Source organism: Bos indicus x Bos taurus, chromosome 20 (genome assembly GCF_003369695.1).
Source record: "Bos indicus x Bos taurus breed Angus x Brahman F1 hybrid chromosome 20, Bos_hybrid_MaternalHap_v2.0, whole genome shotgun sequence".
NCBI lineage: Eukaryota > Metazoa > Chordata > Mammalia > Artiodactyla > Bovidae > Bos > Bos indicus x Bos taurus.
The window spans coordinates 1,756,406-1,773,248 of NC_040095.1; the positions used below are offsets into that span (position 1 = coordinate 1,756,406).

The 16,843-nt window shown below is 46.2% G+C and overlaps 2 protein-coding genes across 2 annotated transcripts in view; one reads left to right on the plus strand and one right to left on the minus strand.

The window, feature by feature from the left end:
* Positions 1 to 15,947, minus strand: part of INSYN2B (inhibitory synaptic factor family member 2B) — a 123,953-nt gene extending 108,006 nt beyond the window's left edge. Inside the window, exon 1 of the mRNA XM_027520184.1 lies at positions 15,734 to 15,947. The gene's annotated coding sequence lies outside the window, so the exon portion shown is untranslated. The remainder of the gene's footprint in view (positions 1 to 15,733) is intronic.
* The window catches only part of DOCK2 (dedicator of cytokinesis 2), a 457,789-nt gene that overhangs the window by 329,422 nt on the left and 111,524 nt on the right, over positions 1 to 16,843 (plus strand). The gene's annotated exons all lie outside the window — the stretch shown is intronic.

The following is a 16,843-nucleotide window of genomic DNA, read 5'->3' on the forward strand; positions in this document are numbered from 1 at the left end:
CCTGGTCAGCCCTGTTGAGGCAGAAGCTGCCCCTTGTGCTGCATCTTGCCGTGGCAGTGGCGCAGAGTGGTGAGGCTGGGGCCAGCCTGCCTTGTCGGCGCCACATACTAGCTGAGGGTCATTCTGCACAAGCCGCTTATCCTCTCTGTGCCAGTATCCTCGTTGGTGTAAGGTGTGTGAGTGTGTGTACATGCTAAGTCACTTCAGTCATGCCCGACTCTTTGTGACCCTGTGGACTGTACCCTGCCAGGCTCTTCTGTCCACGGGATTCTCCAGGCAAGAATACTGGAGTGGGTTGCCATGCCCTTTTCCAGGGGATCTTCCTGATCCAGGGATCAAACCTGTGTCTCTTTCATCTCCTGCATTGTCAGGTGGGTTCTTTATCACTAGCGCCATTTGGGAAGCCCTTGTATAATCAGATCATATTAATAATAGCATCTAACCTCAGTTGTTTTGAGGATTCAATGAAATAATACCTGTAAATTGCTTAACTTGTGTCTGCCACGTAACAAGTGTACAAATAAAGGGGAGCCTTCATCAGTCATTACTATTATCCTGTCCTAGAATATTGGGGCTCGTGTCTTAATTTCCCTCCTGAGAGCAGGAGCCAGGTCTGATTCTTCTTTGCATCCATTCGTTGTATTGCCAAATATCTGGCGAAGCCCTACTGTGTGCCAGTCACTGGGTGAAAGGCCCAGTGTCTGGCTGTGCACACAGTGTGCAAGTGTTGATGAATGAAAGGGGAGGGTTGATGGAGAGACATTGTATTGAGTAGCAGCGAGTGCTAGAGCTGTGCTTCTCAAACTTCAGTGGGCCTACTACCCGCCTGGAAATCTTAGAATCAGATTCTAATTCATCGAGTCTAGACTGGGACCTGTGACTCCTCATTTCTTCACAAGTTTCCAGGTGACCATGATGTCACCTGTCGACGGACCACACTTTGAACAGCAAGGCACTAGGTTCCCATAATTATCTCTTATTGCTTGCAAAAGCCTTAGGAGTTTAGAAATGAGGAAAAGTAACTTCATAGGAACTGAGTAATTGTTTGAGACAACTGGCCAGTCTGCAGTCAGAGTGGCTTGCTTTATTTTTGTCTATTGAGTTACCCTGACTTCCTATGGGTGTTGATTCCTAAAGTTTACTGTACATTTAGAATTGCCCCAGGATATTTATATTTAATATTTATTTATATTTATATTGCCCAAGGTGTGGGCAAGTAGATAGCAGGTAATTCTAGTGTGCAGCAAAATTTAAACCTCATCCAAGGAATAAGGAAGGAAGGGGATTTATTTTGCAATCTCTCTAATTTTAGGTATCAATCGTAGGCTTTCATGATTGTCTGTGAAGGTTAAGAAATTCATCCAAGATCACCACACTCACTGATGGCAAAGTTAGGACTAGAATTTCAGCCTCTTGGCTTCCACTTTCCATGCGTCCCCTTGTTCTGACCGGCTGCAAAGGTGACAGCCTGCATGGTTCCAGTTCCAGAGGAAGATGTGTTCACTGGAGAGCCATCTTCATGCTCCTTGGTAGAGGAGCCAGAACCTCAAGACTGGAGACCTGGGGGCCCTGAACATCACCTGACCTCACAGGCCAGGGAAGCTTTCCTTGATGACACGCTACCCATCTCTACGTAGCACGGGGCAGAGTGGCCTCCCAGGTGGCACAAGTGGTAAAGAACCCGCCTGCCAAAGAGGAGACAAAAGAGACGCGGGTTCCATCCCTGGGGTGGGAAGACTCTGGAGAAGGGAATGGCTACTCACTCCAGTATCCTTGCCTGGGAAATCCCATAGACACAGGAGTCTGGCGGGCTGCATGGGGTTGGGCATGACAGCACACACACACAGGCGGGACAGATCTGGCTTTGAAACTGCAAGGACTTTAAAATTCCAAAATGAAATATGTAATCCCACGCAAAAGGTAGAAGCATAGTTGTGGTTTGATGCAGTGTAATAAACATTTATTGTCTTAATCATGACACAGTGTCAGTTTTGTTGAATGCTTTGTCTGAAGGATATAGGGGCTATCAGTATGTGCACGTGGCCTTTTGTGGGGGCTGTGTTACACGACTTAGAGTTGAAAAGCCCAACTATTGGGTGATTCTGTTTAGCCACCTTAGAACCACTGATAAGCTGGCCAAATGAGGGTGCCTGTGTTCTTCACTGTGCCCATTTACTGAGCACTTATGCTGTGAGCAGTACTGCAGCAGCCACTTGAGGAGTGTAATTACACTTAATCCACATAATATCCCAAGAAGCCAGCATTTCCTGGAGGCCTACATAGCTCATACTTGGAAAACCAGGGTACAAATTCAGCTGTGGCTGACTCTAAGGCACCATACTCAGAGGCGAAGGAGTTGATTCCCTAGCCTGGATTCACAGATGAAGACCAGAGAGGAAAAGGAGCCTGCCCTAGGGCACACAGGAAGCAAACGCAAGGGCTGGAGCTGAGACCAGGGTCTCCTAACTCTGGGTCCAGCGTTGTTTTCTACTATATCTGTGGACAGGAGGCTGGAAAGAACACTGGGACTGCAGAATCTTCCCCCTCAGGCTCAAGCCATCACACTTGAGTGTGATGTGAACAAACTACTTTCCATGACAGACTTTAGTCCAGTTCCCTCAAGGGACCCATTTGATTAGAAGAGAGGTCTTTACTTATCTGTGTTTCCCCTCAAAGCAGACCTAAATAAGCAGGGCCGTTTAGGTACCTTCCCAATCCATGTCTTCCATCTGAGACCATATATTCATTCATTGAGCAAACATTTTTTGAGTACCCGTGTACAAGTGAGTAAATGTTAGTCCCTCAGTTATGTCCAACTCTTTGCGACCCCTTGGAGTATAGACTGCAAGGCTCCTCTGTCCATGGAATTCTCCAGGCAAGAATACTGGAGTGCTGGTAGCCAGTCCCTTCTCCAGGGGGTCTTCCCAACCCAAGGATCAATCCCAGGTCTCCTGCATTACAGGTAGATTCTTTGCCCTCTGAGCCACCAGGGAAGTCCAGGCACTATATTGCAGATGAAGATATAAGAATAAAGTAGGACCCTACCCCAGTCTCTGTCTTCACTGTCTTAAACAGAGATAGACAGATGAGGAGAGGGCTCCCCAAAACTCTGACCAGTGCCATCAGAGTGATGATTCCAGGGCATGAGAGCTCAGAAAGGGACCTCCAACCCAGCTGGGGCTGCAGAGAATCACAAAAGCATTTCTGGAGGAAGAGATTTCAAATATGAGAATACGAAGTTCAGTAGAAGTGATGAGGCAAATTATGTGTGTGTGAGTGTGTGTGTGTGAGTGTGTGTGTGTGTGTGTGTGTGTGTGTGTGTGTGCGCATGCTGAGGCTGGAATCAAGACCAATTCTGTGTGGCCTGATAGTAGAGTTTAAAGGAGCGAGTAGGAAGAGGGGAAGAAATTAAGCTGAAAGGGGTCAATCATGCAGGGAATAGCACCCTGTGCTAAGAGGTTTGAATTTGTATTCCAAGAGTCAGTAGGGTCTGTTGAAGGTTTTAAGCGGGAGTGAGAGTTGGTCTCATTTCTGTTTCAGAAAGATCACATTCTGACTGCAAAATGGAGACTAGAGGGGGCAAAGCCAGAGGCGGGGGACCGCATATGGTGCTGCTGCGATAATCCAGGTGGTGATAATAGGATAGTTTCAATCAGGCAGTGAGACCAGTGGCAGAGAAATGAACGCATTCAAGACAAATGTCTGATCTCCAGGGCTCTGTGATTTATGGACTGGGGGGTAGAGGTGGGGTGGAGAGCAGAATCAAGGACTAGGGCTGGAGTGTCTTCTTGAGCTAGTGGGTGGTTCGGAGACAGAGTGCATAAGGAGGAGGAAGAGGAGTCTGAGAAAGGAAGACAGTGTTGACATGTTTACTATGAGCTGCCCACAGCGTGTCCCAGGGGAAATGTTCAGTATGAAGCTAGACTGCTGGAATTCTCTTTATTTATCAAAAGTGACCCTAAAGCTGTCAGAGGTTTGTAATCTTATGATCTTATGAGAAACGACCAAAAGAATGACAGCTTGACCCCAATCATAGACTGGTTGTTCTATCTCATAATACGGCTCAGGGCAGTCAGCTAACACAACAGAGGCCCTGTGGGCCCTGGCCAGCTAAGAAGACGTTTGTCTTTAAAATCACAGCAAGTGGGAGTCCTCCTGTCTTCTTGATGGGAGTTCACTCACTCACTCACTCACCCATTTGGGAAGGCTTTAACTGAGCACTTTCTATGTGCCAGGCATCATAGAGGGTACAGGATATGGAAGAAGGTCCTTGCCTTTCAGTGTCTCCAGAGCTAGTGGAGAACACAGATGCCTGGGTATATGATTACAATTCCCTGTTATAGGCAGGAGGAGAGTTGTATATCAGTGCTCAGGAGACCCAGATGTTCTTGGACTTTGGAATGCTAAATATCACCATGGGATGGTTTCCAGTTTTCATTTAGGTGAATAACTCATAACCACAAACTTGGACTTCAAAGTAAGTTTTACAGTTTTTACTTTTTTTTTGTCTTGTCACAATTCTGATTCTCTCTGTGTCCTTAGGAAAAGTCGTCCCCAGGTTCTACTCACTTGATGCTGTATTAACGGCAGTGAGGACAATGAAAGGAGAAGATTTGAGTGTTATTGGAGCAGAGAGAGGAAGTGCCTGGTTCTGTCTGTACAGAAAAGCATCAGGATTCCTGGAGGAGGGGATGGCATGTGTATAAGTCTTTAAAAATGAGTTAGACTTCATGGTATATAAAAGAAGGCATCCTTCGCTTGGGGAAACACCAGGAGAGTGAAGAGAAGTTTAGAGTAGATGGCATGGAAGTGGGAAAGAGAGGCAAGGAAAGAAACAGGATTCATATGGTGGGGAGACTTGAATGTCATTTTGAGGAGGCAGGAGGGGGTCATGAAGGAAGCATCAGGGAAGAGGCCTTACCTGCAAGTGCCCACATGACCCAGGCAGGTATATAAAAGAGGAACGAGGTAGGATGTTTGCCAGGGATTGAGAAGTTTCCTGGGACACAGGATTTTCTGTGCTAAAACTGGGAAAGTCCTGGGCAAACCAGGATGAGTTGGTCACTCTTGAATGAGGCCAGGCTGTGGCTACCTGGAAAGCGCTTACCCACCCCCACACCCCAACCCCTTCCCACTTCAGGAGGCAGCGCCATGTGGGAATGCACAATGCAGAATGGCTATCTTTGAATCTGCCGAATACCCAAGAGAAGCTGAAAATCCACAACTTATACTATAATAGCTTCTAGTTTTAAAATGTTGACAACAAGTCAGTTGTTCTTAAAACACCTTTCCAGCCAAACAAGTCATTTCTGTGAGCTACACAAGGCCTGTGGGCTGTGTGTTAGAGGATCTCAGGGCCAAGTGACGTTAGCAAGGCCCCCACATCCACCCCTGTTCCTGCCCTGAGGCCACTTCAACGCACAGACAATTTTCATTACACAGAGTGACTTCAGTGATCAATCTTTTGGTTTTTAATTTGATGTTCTTAACCATATTTGGATGCTGGGCACAGAATGTAATAGATCAAAGTAGGGATGAACAGTGGTAATAGAGACACCCATTCAATTTTTTTGAAAGATGAAATTAGTGCTCAATAGCTTGTTCTTCCCCAAAGTGGTGAAGAAGTTAAAGAAAAATGCGTATCTCAAACATCAGCCTTGGCTGAGGTCTATTTATTCGGGAATCAGTACAACCCCTTGGCTGAGATAAAAGTGGGAAAGAACAGTCATTTTTTTTGTGGGAAACTTGGAGACTCAAGGGCTAATGTTTGGAGGCGGTAGGTGATGATACAGTTGATTCAGCACTGTGGTCAGAACCAGCTCTGCCACTTCCAGAGGCTGTGTGGCGTTGGGGAAACCACCTAACCTCTCTGGTCCATGGCTTTGCTGTTTGTGCTGCAAGGAGGCTGCTTACAAAGACTCCCAAGAATCACCCTTCTCATCAACTCTCTTAATTCTAAGTTTTGACTTCAATTAGACTTTTGCTAGGATTTCTCCAGGCCTACCAGGGTGAAAGAATCAGCAGGGGTTTTAAAGAACAAATCAGTCCAGAAAAAACCGTGACATCTTTTTTCTTTTCTGGATGGAATTAGTAGATGTGGGACTGTAGTAAGTTGATCTGATATCTGGGTGCCACCAGGCCAGCTCTCTGGTTGGCATTTTTCATTGGGCCCCTTGATTTTTAATTGGGTGTGGCACAGAACACAGGGATGGGAGATGTGTGCAGGAGGCAAGTGTCAGAGGCAGGGGCTCCGTGGCCAGGGAGCCTCCTGTTCCCAGTAAGGGGAGGGCTGGCAGGTGGGGGAGGACCTGCATTCATGCCAAGCTGCAGTGTCACCTTTATTAATGATGACAGGAGAGGGAGTCAGCAGGCAGCTAATGCGGACTGCGGAGGATGGTAATTGGAAGTTGTTGTTACCATTCCAAAGGACAGGGAAGTGGAAGTGGGACAAATGGGAATTTAAGAGGAGTGAGATGAGCAAAGGGAAAGAATGGAAAAAAAAAAAAAAGAGTATGATGTCATTTGGAAAATTGCAAACCAATAAATCAATGAGGTATCATTCCTAAGACTGAGAGGAAACTGCCTGAGGAGGAGCCAGCCAGCCGGGGAGCTGGGGGCTGACAGGAAGCGGAGGGTCAGTAGGCAGGGCAGTGTCCGCATCCCCGTCAGGGGGTCAGCTGGAACATGAGCCCCAGGAATGGACTTCTACTCCCTTCCGTCCCCTCCTCCTTGAGGTTTTCTTTTGTTTTGTCTCTTGTGTGAATAACATCAGAAGGAATGCTCTATCCAAAAGGGCTTTACAGGAGCTTATTAATGTGAACCTATAGAGTCAGCTTTTCAAAAATTTTCTCTGAGTTCAGCTTCGTAGGATTTTTTTCATCATTGGGATCAGCCTTGTAGAAGCCAGAGCATGATAATTCTGCCAGTTTTTACTGTTAACAAATGAAATAGTCCTCCCTCTATAGAAATAAAGAGCAAGGACTTTGGGTAGCCTTCTTTAGTTCTCAAGACCTTGTCAGCAGAGCTGGCCTGAAGGCAGCCCAGTAGGCAGATGCCTGCATGACATCCCATTACCAACAGATCGAGATTCAAAGCCCTCAGCCTGGCTTTTAAGGTCCTTCCAGTCTGCCCCTCCACATATCTCCTGGAATCTCTCTCTGTGAACCTCTGTTGTACCAAAGGACTTTGCTTGTTTTCACCTCTGCTTCTCTGCTCCCAGTGTTCCATGTCAAAGTGGAACACGGAACACTCAGCACATGTAATAATACTATCCCTCCCCTTCCCTTGACTAGAGCAGACATCACTAATCGATTGCCGCACTCTTTACTGCTGAGCTACGACTTGGCATTCGAATCGTTCTTCTCACAGATCTTTAGGCAGTTACCACCAATCAAATTAATCAAATCATGAAATGAAATGTTTTCCTATTGCAATCGTCCTTTCCCATTTGCCTCATCTTTTTCACTCCTGTCATTCTTCAAATCCCACACGCTCTGTGAAATTTCTCCTGAGCATTCCTAACTACAAAGGTTATTCCCACTTCTTAAACGCCTAGAGAAAACTAGAGCTCTCGTTTGCATGTCATTCAGCACTGTCACGGGTGTCTCTCTGCAGATCAGAGTTTCTCGTTTCCGCACTGGTGACATTTGGGGCTGGGTCATTCTCTGTTGTTAGGGCTGAACTGTGAATTATAGGATGTTTGGCAGCCTTTCTAGCCTTTATGCAGTACATGTCAACCTCCCCCCTCCTTCTGTATGACAGACAGAAGTGTTTCCAGATGTTGTTAAATGCCCTCTGGGGGACAAAATTGCCTCCAGGCTAGAACTACTGTATTAGAGAGACAGGGGGAGAGAGAGAAAAGGAAGAAGGAGGAGGAGAAAGAAGAGGAGAAAAAACACTAAAGGGAAAAAAGAAGAAAAAGAATCTTCCCTCTGAGTCTGAGACTTGCAGGGTAAGACCCATGATCATATCTGATATAGTTCCTTACACATAGTAGGTGCTGAGTAAGTATTTGCTAATTGATTGACTAACTGGGAGTGAGGAGTTGTTCAGGAAGGGGAAAACCCTCGGCTAGTGTGGACTGACACACCAGGGGTGTGTCTTTGCTTCAGTTACGCACTGCTGAGTCGGGCAGTATGAAGAGCTTGCACAGAGGCCGCCTCAGCACACACCTGATGGTCTTTGTCAGACCACATAGCTGAGTGTGCAGGGGCAGCTGGCCCTGTGGGGAGGTGCCAGGAGAGACCCAGTTGAAAAGTTGAGCTTGAAGTTTAGAACACGATGTGTGAGACCTTCTTCACGTGTCTTCACTTGTCGTCATTCCTTATGAAGGAAACAGGAGGGGTCAGCTAAAGACACCATTTACTGCACAGAGTAACTGTCCCTCCTGAAACCTCTTTTGCTTGGCTGACTGTGACTGTGAGCACACTGTCTGCCTGATCTCCGCTCCTTGAAACCGGGAGTCTCTGTGCAGGGAAACAGAGGGCATGGCGAGCTCGTATCAGTCATCACCCACAGTGCAGCTCCCCAGGTCCACAGGGAGGCTTAGATCATCCTCCAGGAGTCACCCAGAAGCTAAGTCCACACTGCCCCAGCTGACCAACTCACTATTCCTGGAGAACCACAAACAGGGCTGAGGCTGAGCTCTGCAGGAAGGCTTTCTGAGTTCCTCTGGTGTTGCCAGTATCCACAGGGCCTGCTGCACCCACGTTCCACCACATCCTCACAGCAGTCCTATAGTCAGCACTGTTATCCCCATTTCAGAGACCAGAGAACTGAGGCTCCAAGAGGTAAAGCAACTTGTCCAAAGATCCAGAGCATGTTGAAGAGAGCGGGCATTTGATCCCAGTACTTAGTATATCGTGCATTCCAGGAAAGCTGCTTCTATGAGAAACCGCGTGCATTTCCTAATATTTGGTATTGGCATTTCTTACTGAACCCTTCTTGGCCTTCAAAACCCCAAGTAATGTAGAAAATGAAGGGGTTATCCTCAATTGAACCTAAAATCATGAAGACTTATAAGCCATAGGGCAAAGTCATTAGAGGGCTGGTCTTGTTTACATAAATATGTGACAACGCTTACCAGTTAGTCTATCTGCCTATGTAATCTGCCAGCCTAGCTCCATCCATCCATCTCTCCACCCACCCTTCTATTTCTGTTAAGGCACAAGAGATTCTAGAATATCCTTAACATTTAGATGTTTATTGGATTGAAATGAATATTGAATATTCTTAATATTCAAGGTTAGGGCTTCCCAGGTAGCCCTAGTGGTAAAGAATCTGCCTGTCAATGCAGGAGACACAGGAGACACATTTGATCCCTGGGTCAGGAAGCTCCTCTGGAGAAGGAAATGGCAACCAACTCCGGTACTCTTGTTGGAAAATTCTACAGACAGAGGATCCTGGTGGGTTCCCATCTGTGGGGTCACAAAGAGTCTAACATGACTGAGCACACGCACACACACAATATTCAAGGTTAGGCAGGAGGCGTGGTGGAATGAAATATCATGCACTTCCTTCTTCATGATACTTGGAGGTATTGCTTTTCATATTGATAAGATGATATAATGATTATAAAACAATATTCTGGAATTAAGCTGAGCCAGCCAAGTCATGTCACCACCCTGCTCCTTGATTTCCTCATCTGTAAAGTACACGTCATTTTACCAACTTTGATTGCATGTTGGAAGGATTCAATGAAATAAGGCACACACGGTGCTTGGCCTATAGTATGCACTCAGTAACTGGCAGCTGCTGTGACAATCGACATATGTTTCAGCTCAGTGTCTGACATAGGAATGTCTGTTCGATACTAATTCTCTCTCCCAGCTCTTTCCTTTCCTGGCCACAATCCTATAAAATGTCCTTACTGATGGATCAACAGAGGGTTGAGCACACTGCCCGACACACACTTAGTCCTTGAAGTTATAGTCATTATTGTTATCCTTCAGCCCACAGTACCTTCTTTATGAGTCATAATATCTTTTTATGACAATTTTTCCTGCTGAAGGTTGACTTTGGTGTCTTATGCAACCTGGATACAAATGTTTGCAGGAGAAGGTGAGAGGCTGCTTAGGGTGCTCATGCATAGCCTGCATGCTAGTGATGCTCCTGGCTTTGACTTTTCTCAGGAACATGTGAAGCGAGAACAGTACTGTTCTGTCTAGGACTCAACACAAGCTTTTCTGTGCAGCCCTTCCTGAGGCATTCAGTGTAAAGCTTGGAAGACCATCATTGGTGTGTGTGCTGAGAATAAATCCTTGTTCCTGAAACAATTCCTTTTTCTGTCACATTTGTGAACTTCCCCACCCACATCTCACAGATGTAATTAGAAACATTTAGAAAAATCATCTTGTGTTCAGTTAAAAACGGAGGTGTCCTAAATGATAGCCCCTCTCCTAGCAAGCAGGCTTCTCAACTTCCATGAGCTCGAATGGCTTTCATCATAGACTGGGAGATGCCGGAGCAGGCTCCCTCCCTTTCATTCAGCTATAAATGACAGGGAGACAAACCAGTGAACTTGAAGACAATTGAGATCCACGTAAAACTAGAATTTCACCTGCTGAAGAAAGGCCAAGACGCTGCTATAAAACAGTCATTTAGTGAGAAATGCTTGCTGAGAAGTGGTGAAGCTACCACAAACCAGGAGAGTTGATGTTGAGGGGACGGTCACACCTGGAAACAACTCCAGCGTCTTGGAAGAGTATGAGAAGACACCAAATTGCGTCTTCAAAGGGAGCCTCCTGAAACACACAGAAGCCAGCGGGAGCTTCTTAAAACCCAAATCAGTGGCCTCCCTTTGGCTTCTTAAAACCCAAATCAATGGCACTTAGAAGAAAACCCGGGCCCTTGCCCCTGACCTTCAAGGGCCTTTGGGATGCTTCTCTGACCTCATCTTCTTCTCCTTGCCTTCCCTCACTTTGTACCTTCTGGCCTTCTTTTGGATTCTCCAGCACTCCAAGCACATCTGACCTCAGGGCCTTTGCGTTTGCTACTTAAGTGCCCTGGAATGCTCTTCTGCCAGATTTTTACATCACCAACTCTCATCATTAGATCTCCACTCAAGAGTCAGCTCTCTAAGAGGCCACCTTCATCTCCCCTATTGAAAAAGGTCCCTTCCCATCTCTATCTCATTTCTCTGTACTATTTCATTAGCAGCAGATATCACTGCCTAAAATGACCTCACTTACGTATTCACTGGCTTGTGGTGTTTCCCCATCCCTGACCCTCTGCCTAGTGGGCATGTGAGTTCCTTAAGAACAAACCCCTCGTTATTCTCATTCGTGACTCATGTGTGTCCAAAGCACCTAGAACCATGCCTGGAGCGCAGTAAGTGCCCAAGAAATATTTGTTAAATTTAGGAAAGCGCGAAACCATGACTCACTCTGGCTTAATCAAATACAACTTTAGATGGAATAAGAACAATAATCAGGAGTAGAGCAAACATTCTTTAATTTCTGTCCTCTCCTAAGGCAAAGATGTGCTACACACAACTCTAACTTTTCAGAGTTTGGGGGAGTTATCCCCGTAACGTCCTTTTAAAGATGAGGAATACTGTAAGTTCAGTCTTTCATCTTACAGATATTTATTGAGCCTATGCTATGTGAAAGTTCAGTTCTAGATTCTGGTGGTATAGCAGTGCCTAAAGGACAAAATCCTCTGCCCAGGTGGAGCTGACAGTGATGAGATGAGAAACATCGTGGATTTACAAAAAGAACACAGGTTTTTGAGTCAGAAAGACCCAGATTTTTATCCCTGCCCCATCCTGTTCTAAATGTCTATCTAGGCAAACTGCTTGACCTCGAAGCATCTCACTTTCCTCATTTGTAAAATGGGCATAAAGTTGACCTTTTGAGGCTGTTGCGATGACTCAGTGAGATGACAAAGGTAGAGTCCTAAGCCCGAGGAATGAATGAACAGAATCTGCTTGCCTTCCACCTCCCTTTGTGATAAAACACCTCACGGTATCCTTTGGAAGATGTAAAGTGACCCCACACTACAGAGCCACCTGCACAGGCTGCAATCAAGATCAGAAAGTGTTCATTTCAAAGGAAGAGAGTGTGGCCAGTTCAGTCTGCCCTTCAGCCTGGATTCAAAGCCGCTTTGTTACCTCTCCCCACCTGCTCTTCATCAATGAGAAGAGCTCTCTGAGGAGATGCTGTGCCTATGGTTCTGTCTGGCCCTAGTGTTTCTGGAGAGCTGATCATTAATGCCCACAGTGCCAGGCAGGGGTGCACATAGCTAGCTCCAAAGGGTTGCTGTGTTGTACAGACAGAATGTGTCCAGCTGTATCCAGAGTGCACAGCATCTAAGTGGCACCTTCCTGTCTTCCTGTGATGTTGCACTTTGACATGGAGCAGGCTACACAAAACCCCTGGATCTGTGCCCATTAAGAATCTTCTCCCTGAAGGAAGGTGACTTGGTTTACGCTATCACACAGCAGGATTCCTGGGTAACCAAAGAATGTCACTGCACACAAGGAGAGGCTCTTCCGAAAACCAGACAGCTGGAGTACTAAGCTTCCGATGAAAACGGTTACATTTCAGGCTTTTGAACAAAGTGGGCACTTTGTCATTCATCCTATCCTACCTGCCAGCAACTGTCCCCAATAAAAAGAACCTCCCATCATGCACTGCTCAAAGAGGCACACGCTCTATTTACTAAACAGCTTTTCTTTGAACGTGTTGTTGACTAAAGCCATGTTCAGAGTCAAAGGACACTGAGCCACGTGTCCCAAGCTGCGACTGGGAGTGCTTGATGCATCCACAGACAGTCAGGGGTAGCTGGAGTCCTCATTCCATCTGTCCAGGTCAGAAATTTCAGTTAGCCAATCTGCACAGTTTTTCAGGGTCAGAGTCAGAAACAACAGCAATAATACTAATGGCTGATCATTTTGAGGGCTTTCTATGTTTTAAGAGGTTTACACAGATTGATTTAACTCTCACCAAAAATGTATGCAGTAAGAACTGTTTCTATTCCCTTTCACTCTAAGATGCAAGACCCTGCTCAAGGTCACGCGCTTAGTGATAGATAGAGCTGAGATTTGAACTCAGGCGGTCTGGCTCCTAGGTCTCCACCTGATGTTCTACATCATGGCAGAACCAGATGCAGACTCTTTGGAGAGAACGTTATCCATCCGGCTCACTGCTGCACCTGGGGGCCTAGCGCAGGGCCCAGCACGTAGTGGTTGCTATGACAGACTGCATACACTACTTTCCCCAAAGATTGCTGCAAACTGTAACTCTCAGCTTCCTGACAAATTGCTAAGATGAAGGGGTTTTAGAGTCCTTGTTTTCCTTGACAACATAGCTTCCCACTTCCGGTCCTGGATCTATCACAAAGACCGTACCAATTCCACCCCAAAATCAAATCTGTTATATAACCACATGGCAGACACGCGGGTGAACGGAGACGCAACCTGAGAGCCGTGTTCGGCTACTCTCAGTCTCCAAATGAAAGCGATGGCCCCGTAGGCAAAACTTTGCATCTCCCTCAGCATGCAAACTTTCCTCCCTTGTTTCCTCTCCTTGGCGCTCTGTATTTTATTTTATTTTGGTAGAGCACATTATTTGAAGTTACTATGGCAACGTGTCACCAGCTGGCATCGCATAGTAATGCTGGCATTTAGGTAGCAAGCTCCCGAAGTTGGCTCTTTCCCTCCCTCTGAGATCTCATCACTCCCACCAACCTCAGGTGGGGAGGGGTGCATTTGCATCTGCCATGCCCCTCTCCCCTTGTTTTGTTAGTTCTTCAAGGCAGGGCAGACTGATGGCCTCTTCCTGGCTCACTCAGCCCTGCAGGGTCCTAACCGTGTGTGTAGGTGTGTTTGCTTTAGAAGAGGTTAAATAGATATGTTTGAGTATTGTGCGCCAAAACTATTGGCCTTATCAATAAGAGGAGGAGGATGACAATGGTCATATGATGATCACGGTGATGGTTTTTTATGCAAAGGAATAAATTGATTTGGAGAGGGCGACTCTCCTGATCGCAATCACCCAGTATCCCAGTTAATTAATACTAATGACACAATATTGGGTTTCTCATTTTCTCTTGCCATCACACAGCAAAGAGACACTGACTGTTTTCCTTTGGAGCTTCAATTCTCTCCCAGGTGTGCAGGACCTCCCTACTTACTGATGGGGTGAATTAATTAAGAGGATTGAATGTAATGGATCACTGAAGAGGGTTCTATACGGCAAATAAGCCCTGCCACTCAAGGCGTTAAGTAGCCCCTCATCAGCCAAGTGCCGGCAATGATTGCATTTATTTTTACACATTTGACCTAGTTTCAAACCATGTCTCTTCATGCTGTGATTCATTAGCTACATTTTAAGCTACCCCGAATGGAGCTGAGGTGACTCTGCCTGGTTTGTGCCAGCATCTCAGATACAGTTTCTCTCCGGAATTTAATATGCAGTTCCCCCTGCCATTTGGTTTTAAGAAGCAATTTTCTATCCGGGCAGCTGGAATGCTGCTCGGGTATGGGTGAGTGGCTGCCTCACGCCCTGATAGTAAATATCTGTTGACCACAAAATTTCCACCAAGGATGGCAAGAAGGACCTTCTCAGCAGCCTGAACGGCAGGGGGTCCGCCCGCCCCTCTGTCCCCCAGGCTGCCTTCAGGCTTTGCCATGTTGCTGGCAGGGCTGGGAGTCTGGGCTCCAGCACTGTAAAGTTTGAGCAGTGTCAACATCAGGAAGGTCTGAGTTGCTACAGCAAATGCAGTCTGGTCTTCTCCCCCACGCCCAACCCCTACAGCGCTTTCTAAACCTTCAGACATGGTGGATACCGAAGGTCTCAAACTTGTGAAAGGGAAAGAGGACAGGGAGCAAAGAAGCGGCTTGCTGAGCTGAGGGCTCTGCTGAAAAGGGGATACATGTGAGAGAGACACAACGTGATTCTACCATTCTCTCATTGTATGATGAACAGAGGGTTTTGGCTCTTAATTTAAATGACAAAGAGGAGCCTTTACTGAATTTGAACCTGCTGCTGGTGTCTCATGCCATTTCACAAATCAGTCAGTCACATGGGTGTGATTTCGGACAGACTTGATACTAAAGTGGGCTAGACACCATAGCAGAAAAAAAAGGAAAGCTTCCAGTTGGAAGTAAAGCACTGTCATTTCTCATTAACAGCCAAATGCAGGTAACTTGTCCAAACTTCAGTCACAACACACTACAGATCCTGCTGGAAGGCACTCAGCCAGGTTTTTCTGTGGGGTAGTTAGAATCAAGAGATGAACAAGCTGGTAAAAGTAATTTTGATGGATCGATGAACTGAGCAAGTCCTTATAAAAAGATAGTGGTTTCTTTCATAGAATAGTCACTCTCTCCAAATGAGACGGCATGGGAATCCCCTTCCCCTTTTATTTTCATTTAAAATGAAGCATGGAAGTTTCTCTAAGGAAGGCTTAAGACAAGTAGCCTTTTCAAGATAATTTCCAGGCACCTTGACCTCTGAGGTTTGTTGCTTGCTTCCCCAACCCCCTTCAAATTCAAATCAAGCCTTTGGAAATAACAAGCATTCCGGATCTGTATCTGTGCATTTGGGGCAGCCTGCAGTTCCGACCATGGTGGATTTTCTCACACACACACACACACACACACACACAAGCTCACAATCCCAGGGCTCATTTAAGCCCAAGCTTTAAAAGTAAACTATTGTCCAAGAAATGATAGCATTTGCTCTGAAAGGATGATGGATCACAAAAAATAAAACCTACCCAGATCTCTTACCTTGAAGCAGTGGAATTACCTGCAGAGAATGCCCTTCATTTCTTTGCAAAACGAGCCAGGCTTTGGCCAGCAGCAGAATTACTCCAAAAGAAGAAATAATAAGTCCTTTATGTTGTAATTTTCACTGTTTATATGCAAGAAGTGTAGTGGGTCTGCTCACGTAGGAATAAATAAAAAGCCGAAAAAACTGCACGGCAGCTACCATGTGAAAAGCAAAGACCTCTAGTGGCCACTGGCTGAATTCTTGGAGGAAGCTCCTCGCGGAAGAGATGGAGGGAGCAGAGGAGATACACGCGTGTGTGCCCACCCCCCCGCCACACACACCTCTTACTCGGAAGATCCGTCCCCTCTTGCATCCAGCCTGGCCGGAGGGATAAACAATAATGAACTTGTTTCTTGGTTTCCATGGGACTTGGTGAAGTTAGCAGTGATGGTGGCGTTCTGTCTGGTGTGAAAGGGATGGATAATTTCACAGACTCACCATCACCCGCTGGGGGCCTCAGCAGGCAGAAGGATTGGACTCCAGGGTGGCCAGGGCAGTTGGCCCCAGGGAGAAGGCTCCCGGTCCCAGTGCCCAGCAATGTCACTGATGTTGCTCCTTGCACTCCTGCCAGCTCTGCATGTTTTCTGAACACTTGTGCGTGTGTGTGGTGGTCACCCACAGGCAGCGCTGCCTTCCCCAGTGTGTGACCTGGTCCAGTGCTCAGAAGGGCTGTCTTTAAATTCTGAGGAATTTTTACAAGTAGTTTTCCATTTTCATTTTGTTCTGAGCCCCACAAATTACATAGCTAGTCCTGCTGACTGGGAAAGCATGCTATCCCTAAGGTCCTAATTGGAAAGAACCTAGAAGCAATTGAGAATCCATGTCTTTGGGAGTTACTTTTGGGAACATGAACTTAAAGAACATTCAGTTGACCAAAAGACTTCCTGTGGAGAAACGCAGAAGGAGCTTCCTGGGGACTCGAGGCTGCTCTTCTGTCACTGTCACTGAACTGTAAACCTGAAATTGGGAGGAGTTTTTTTCACATTATATTTTTATAACAAAGGGAGACGTTTTTTCATTTTTTGGTTTTAGCGGTTTTTTTTTTTTTTTTTTAACAAAGTTAGTAG